The sequence below is a fragment of the Homarus americanus genome, unplaced genomic scaffold (assembly GCF_018991925.1).
Source record: "Homarus americanus isolate GMGI-L3 unplaced genomic scaffold, GMGI_Hamer_2.0 scaffold41366, whole genome shotgun sequence".
NCBI lineage: Eukaryota > Metazoa > Arthropoda > Malacostraca > Decapoda > Nephropidae > Homarus > Homarus americanus.
Genome location: NW_024723541.1, coordinates 6,237,573 through 6,244,235, shown reverse-complemented (window position 1 = coordinate 6,244,235; position 6,663 = coordinate 6,237,573).

Here is a 6,663-nt window from a genome sequence, read left to right as displayed (position 1 = left end):
ATATGGCATTTTATACTCTGCATTATCTTCATTATATATGAACACGTAAGAAAAATTACCATAGGTTGTGGTTATGAAAGTATGAATGGAAATAGACACCTCCAAACCACCCAGTGAGTCCACACAACGTTTACAGCTTTGTGTGTGTATGCCAGACCAAGATGCTTCCACCACACCCCATCATTCGCGAACTATATGAAAATTCGTGTTTAATTTAACTACATATTAAAAACCTTAAATTACATGTGGATCAGTCACCCTCATTTGACCACCACTTTATTGTTTCAAGAGTTGAAAGCCAACTATTTGTTCCTGTTTTATTTTCAGTATGTCAAAAATTACCTCGATATTTTCATGTTCAGGCTTACCTGAAAACAACAGTCAGATAGAGTCTTTTCTTCTTAAAGGGGGTGTGTGTCCCTTTTGGCTGTTTTACCACGTCACTTGCATATGGTGTTCTCGCCTGGTGAGGTGCCCGACCAGTGCCACCAGTTTTCCGAAAAAATGGCAACGTCCACCACCACCAGAAAATTCCTTTACACCTACTAATGCACTATGATTTCATGGGCTTTGAAATAAACTTTAGGCTGTCAAAGGCAGCTGCAACAGCTGTATTTCCACGAAAACAGAGAGCTTCACGAATTTCTGCTGTGTTGACTCCGTTTTCTATGGTCCTCTCTTCGGAAGCAATATTAGGATTATTAGGGTGAGGGTATAAGGGAGGCACGGTGAGGGGTGTATGGGAGGCAATATTAAGGTGAGGGTGTATGGGAGGCACTGTTAGGGTGAGGGTGCATGGGGAGGCAATATCAGGGGTGAGGGGGTGTATGGGAGGCAATATTGGGGTGTGAGGGTGTAGAGAGCAGTGTTGTTGTTGGTTATGATTATCTAACAACTTCTTTTTAGTTGCCGAGGTCCTGTATACGTGTCGATATAATAGTGCCTTTGTTTCAACAACAAAGTAATTAAAAAATCACAAGTGAACACAACCCAAAAAATCACAAGGTCACTTTATTACGTCACTTCTTTTCCACCAGTTGGATTAAAGATTGAACTGTTGTATGTTAAAGTTTAAATTTGAGGGTTTGGGATGAATGAGATTTTTAGTTTACACTAGGTTTAGCTGAGTTTGAATTTATGGATGGGTTTTGGTTAGGTTCGGTAAAATGAGTTGGTTGGTGAAGTGAGATGGGTTTAGTTTGATGAGATAAGATTAGTTGGTTAGCTTAAACTGAGGTTACGATTAGGTTGTGCTAGTTGAAAGAAATTGAGTGGTGGGATTAAGTTGGATAGGGTTAAGAATAAGTAAGTTAGGTTAAGATGGGTGAGGTTTTGGTTAAGATGAGTAGGGGTTAGGTTAGGTTAGATTAGAATTTGGTTGGGTAAAAGATGGGAATGATGTATTTAAGTTTGGAAATAAGAAAATATACCTGAAGCAGCACCCCAAGTTACCGTACTGATTCTTTTATACTCGTATGCTCCACCCCCACGGAGACTACCCACAAGACAATCTTCCTGCTGCGAGGTAACGGTGTCCGTGGCCTCGATCACACCGCGTAAAAGCACGTCATTATCCGGGTATACAGATTATGATGATCCACCAGCATAAAAACTAACCTTCCATGACTGTAAGAAATGACTAAATTGTAATTATTCTTTTACCAGTTGGTTTTATAGTTTTGATTTGATCACAGTGAAACCTTTAACTTATTTCACCGTAGTTAACCGCAGGGGCTAACCTGAAATTATACATAACCTAACCTAACCTTAATATTAACTACCCTAATTCTGTAAACCTAATCAGTTAACAAGCTTCCCAAAACATGGAGCGTTCAATCAGAATAAAATAAACTGGAAGGCCTAATCTTCAGGTGATTCATTATGTACTAAGCAGCTATTAACTTTTAAGGAATAATTGTCATGTAGGTATTCTTTATTTTTATATTTATCCTACATATATAATATCTTCCTGACATAGCACAAAAAAAGGAAAAAATGGAGTCTGGAGCGAGGAAGTGCTGGAGTTGTGTGCCACCACTACCCATATAACGTCATTTTTACATCCCATCACTCGTACAACAAATAAAACTTTCTCATACCGCTTTATTCTCTCTCTTTCATTTACCGTTTGATATCTGCAGCACGTAAAACATTATCACAGACACTAAATAGAAACTGTGAAGGGATGAAAACACGCTAGAGGTGCAACCCATTATCACTAGAGACAGATAACCGCCTGACGTAATACCCAACACGCTAGGATAGCAGGAGACACACAAGGGGCATTGTCCTCCGCCCGTATATCACAACATCAGCCCTACAACTATCGAGAGGTAACTTGTTATCAAGAATTGCCATGAATAAACCGGCCACCGACAATAAGAATAATAACAGGTTGTTGTACAGGCGTGCTGACGCCTCCCCAACTCCGACATTGTTCTCCATAAGCCGCGGCCCTGAGTCTTCTGAAAAACAAATAAGCAACACGACTGCATAGGCGGCGTCCACTGACATTCTTTCGTCGATTTGTTTGTGTCAAGTTCAGAAAATCCTCAACTTTTTGTTTACACCGTTACACATGCGTTAGAACCAACTCCGTCGTTTCCTCGTTCGACAACTGTCCATAACAGGTGGATACACCCTGACGAGAAAGCGCAGCAATTCTACGCCTTTTTTGGTGTGGAAGAGTCCTGGTGATTCCCAGGGCGTCTTCTGGTCCACCAGAACTCCTTGGAGAGCATGTCCATTCCTAAGGAAATTATTTTCTCTGTTGGCTCCATGTATTGACTTTTATGTACCATCTTGGTCAAAATGTAAGCAACAAATGACATATTATTACCTTTTAGAATCAAAATTAAACTTTATAATGAATAATCTTGGGAAGAAGTAATGGGTAATTCATAAAAATTTCAGCTTCATATTTTAGAAGTAGAAATTAGCTTATTTTTATAACTATTTGTAGTATAAATTCATAGATCTTGAGTTGACTCTGGTAAGTTGTTGAGATTGTCATGCAGAGTTATGGTTACAAATGATGTACATCTGACAAACAATAACGACAATTCAAAATAAATTCTTAAGGAAAAGTTGACAGTAATGAAAAGGTGACGGTAAAGAAATGCTAATTAATGACGCCATACCTTTACTCGTCTTCAAAAACAAATACAAAATTTTACTGCTTAGAAATATAATGCAATATAATGTCAATAGAAAGTAATATAATATTTTAATAGTATTAATACGAATAAAAAATTACCGTCCATTATTTCCGTGTATTAAGAGAACATCATAGCGGCGTGGTCGCGCAAATAATTCTTTGGCATATATCTGCCAGATTTAATTATGGCTTTATCACGCTTATTCTCTTTATATTACAAATAATTATTGCTCTGAGCCGCTTGGCTTCCAGTAACCTGAATAATGGAGAAAAACATTTCTTGCTTTGATGTTGACAGAAATATATTGTTTGGTATACGAATATATATGTTGTCCACCTTCCACCATCTTCCTTCCTCTCATCCCTCTACCTCCCTCACTGTTTCTCCCACCACGAATAGGACTCAAAGGAGGCCCTAGGAATGTAGGTTGGCGGAGAGAGATGAATATAGAGGTTAGGTAGCGTAGAGAGAGAGAATAAGAAGGATAAAATGAAGAAAACCTTGAGAGAAGGAAGGAATCTCGATCTCGTGATAGGTGGGGTAGAGTACAGACTCTAGACTCCAAAGAAGTCGCCCCAAGGGAAGGAGTTACACGGTGTTTCCTGGGTGGGGCAGTGTCCAATGAATCAAGCTTATCCACCTGGCCTAGTGTATACCATTACTATAATAGTCCAGCAGCCAAGAATGATTTTTTGAGAGCACAGAATGGCGTCACCATGTTTTATAGTTTCTTCTGGAGTGTCCTGAATCAAAATCCTGATGATGCCCTGTTGAAGTGGCCATTTTTGGCCGTGAAACCAAATAATATCTTATTTATAGAACTGTAAATAATTTTTTTCTTTAAGATTTTGCTGGGAAACGCGCATGGCACCAGTCCAATGAATATATTTTTTCAATAAAGAATTTGGACTCTTACCTTTCATTTTTTGTGTAAAATTATAAATTATACAAACTATCATCATCATTTAATTATTAATCAAACAAATTCTTCTTTACTTTGTACCTGAGGGTGAGTGACGTCTTGAGTTAAAGACAATACATCAATTTATATTTATCCTGTAAATTATCTCATTAAACCAGTGTTAATCATGATGGTGTTTTGTAAGAGCTGAACGTGGTAATTATGGCCACTACATTTTCTGGGCTGTGAGCTGCAGTAGTACCCTACTTTTTCCTGCTGGTCATCAAACTATGCTAGATATGGGCTGTACGACCTACGTGTAATGGAGAAAATTTCAGAAGGAAGTTTTTGGCCAGCTTCATGTAATGCGTGCAGATCTGGCTTATGGAATGACATAATGGTCAGATATGTTTACCTGAAGAGAAATATACTCAAGTGATATAGGCATGGGCCAGAAGGCTTGGTGGGAATAACACTGAAACCCTCACCTCTGAAATGATGGGCTCTAAACTTGCATATCTGCAGCCAGGTAATGAAAGATGTAAGAAAATGAAACTTGTATGCAAAATTCAAATGGAAGTTACAACTCACAAAAAAAGCAATATCCCGAATGATATCTGATGAAAGACAGCGTAAAGATCATAGAAGAAACCAAAAGTTACATATCATTGAGCACTGATGACCATCCAGTGAACTAATCAACATCATGTTGTAGGGAATACCTCGGGGTGCGTCAATGTTGACAATGCCATATAACGGCAAGAAACAAAATTATTGCCAGGAGGATTTTTATGGACCTTTAACTAACAAAAGTAAAGATGATGGCGGATAAAAAAGCACATAAGGGTTGGCACTGGAACAACCTTCAACACATAGTTCATCTATGGAAAAGGGTGTTGGGTTTAGTACAAGGAAAGATTAATATAAAAAGTTATCATCCGTGAATTTGCACAAGTCCCCAACGTCATTGTTTGGTGATCATGGAAACATAAAGAGAATCGACAAAAATCTATCTTGAAAGGGGGCTTCAAATTGAACACTCAACTACTGTAAAACACTGAAGAAAAACAGTCCTTTTGAATCGGTGGCTAATCAGCTGGCCACTCTGTGGGTTTGATGTAAAATATAGTAGACTCGTTTATTTACCGACTTTTTTTCCAGTTGAATAGGCTCACATGACTACCTAATATTTGATCGCTACCTGGAGTATAGCATCAAGAAGTGGAACAAAAAGTGATCGTGCAGGCATCAGAGTCAATAAAAGACATAAATTATACCTATCAACTACTCTCCCTCCCCTAGTAAGCAGTTTTGACAGCAACTAAAAATCTGGTACACTACACCAATATCATATATGGAAGCCTCTTAGAGCATAACTATAATGAAGCCCCTCGAAATCGAGGATGACCGGCCATGGCCTCCTAGAGCGTAATTTGTTAAGGTGTAGAAGCTGTCGCCAACCTTCTTCACACCCCCAAGTTAACGAGCTGTATGACCCAGTGTCACAGAATAATTGAGAAGACCGGACAACTCGCCAACTGCACTAATGCCATTACCCCCAGGAATACGATCCTGTAAAATTGAAGATTAACATCAGGTTCCCAATTGCTGCTGGGTAGACAGAGGCAAATGGCATAACTAAAACTTGCCCGTAGTTTTCACCCAGCCCGAGATTCTGACCATTACACCACAGGTCGCACTGCACTGATATTACCGGAGTTCGAGAGCATTTGAACATAGACTGGCAAACGCGGGCTGTCGACCAATTCCTGTAAGAAATTCATATGAGAGTGATGATATCCAGAGATGATATGAAGACTGCCACATGAAGAGGGAGATGTAATCATTCGACACCAAGTGTTATGGGATGAAAATGGTGCTCAGTGCATCACTGTGCTTTCTGATGACTATAGTGTATTTCTTCCTCCTGCTTCACTACTTTGTTGAAAAAAGAAAATGCAGTGCACACTCCTGATGGAAGAAGCAGTATGAAATAACGACGATAAACGCAAGATGCTGCAAATATTGTGCCTTCACTTCAAAGTGCTTATGCCCTCTGTGGATACAGTCGCCTAGGTGGAGTGTTGAGAAACTTTGTCTGAAAGTCCTCCATGCAGGACACAACTTGGTCTACTTGTGATCTAGCAACAAACATGGATGACATCATAAGAGAAGCAACTATATTTTGTTGTTGCATGTTATGGAGGCAAGCAACTACGGACGACATGATAGCAGTTAGGTATCGAGCAAAGTGTAGGTGCTTATGTAGCAATATGTGGTCCCGTAAACATTTCCATGTTAATTTTGACACCATACATCATTTTATACCTTGGAACCTGTAGATTAGACCAGCTAGGTGAGATTAAAAGAAGCTTGGAATTCTGCAAGGGAAAATAAGTGACTTACAAGCAATTTTGAACGTTGAAGCAAGAGAACCGAATACTAAAAACCCAAGTTCAACAGCTGAGTGAGGAGAATTCGCACCAAACGGAACTAACGACAACAGCAGACCGGGTGGAGTATGATGACATAGGGCGGCGAAACAACCTCAGGATTGCCGGTATCCCTGAAGACACCCACGAGAACTGGGAGTCATCCCAACGC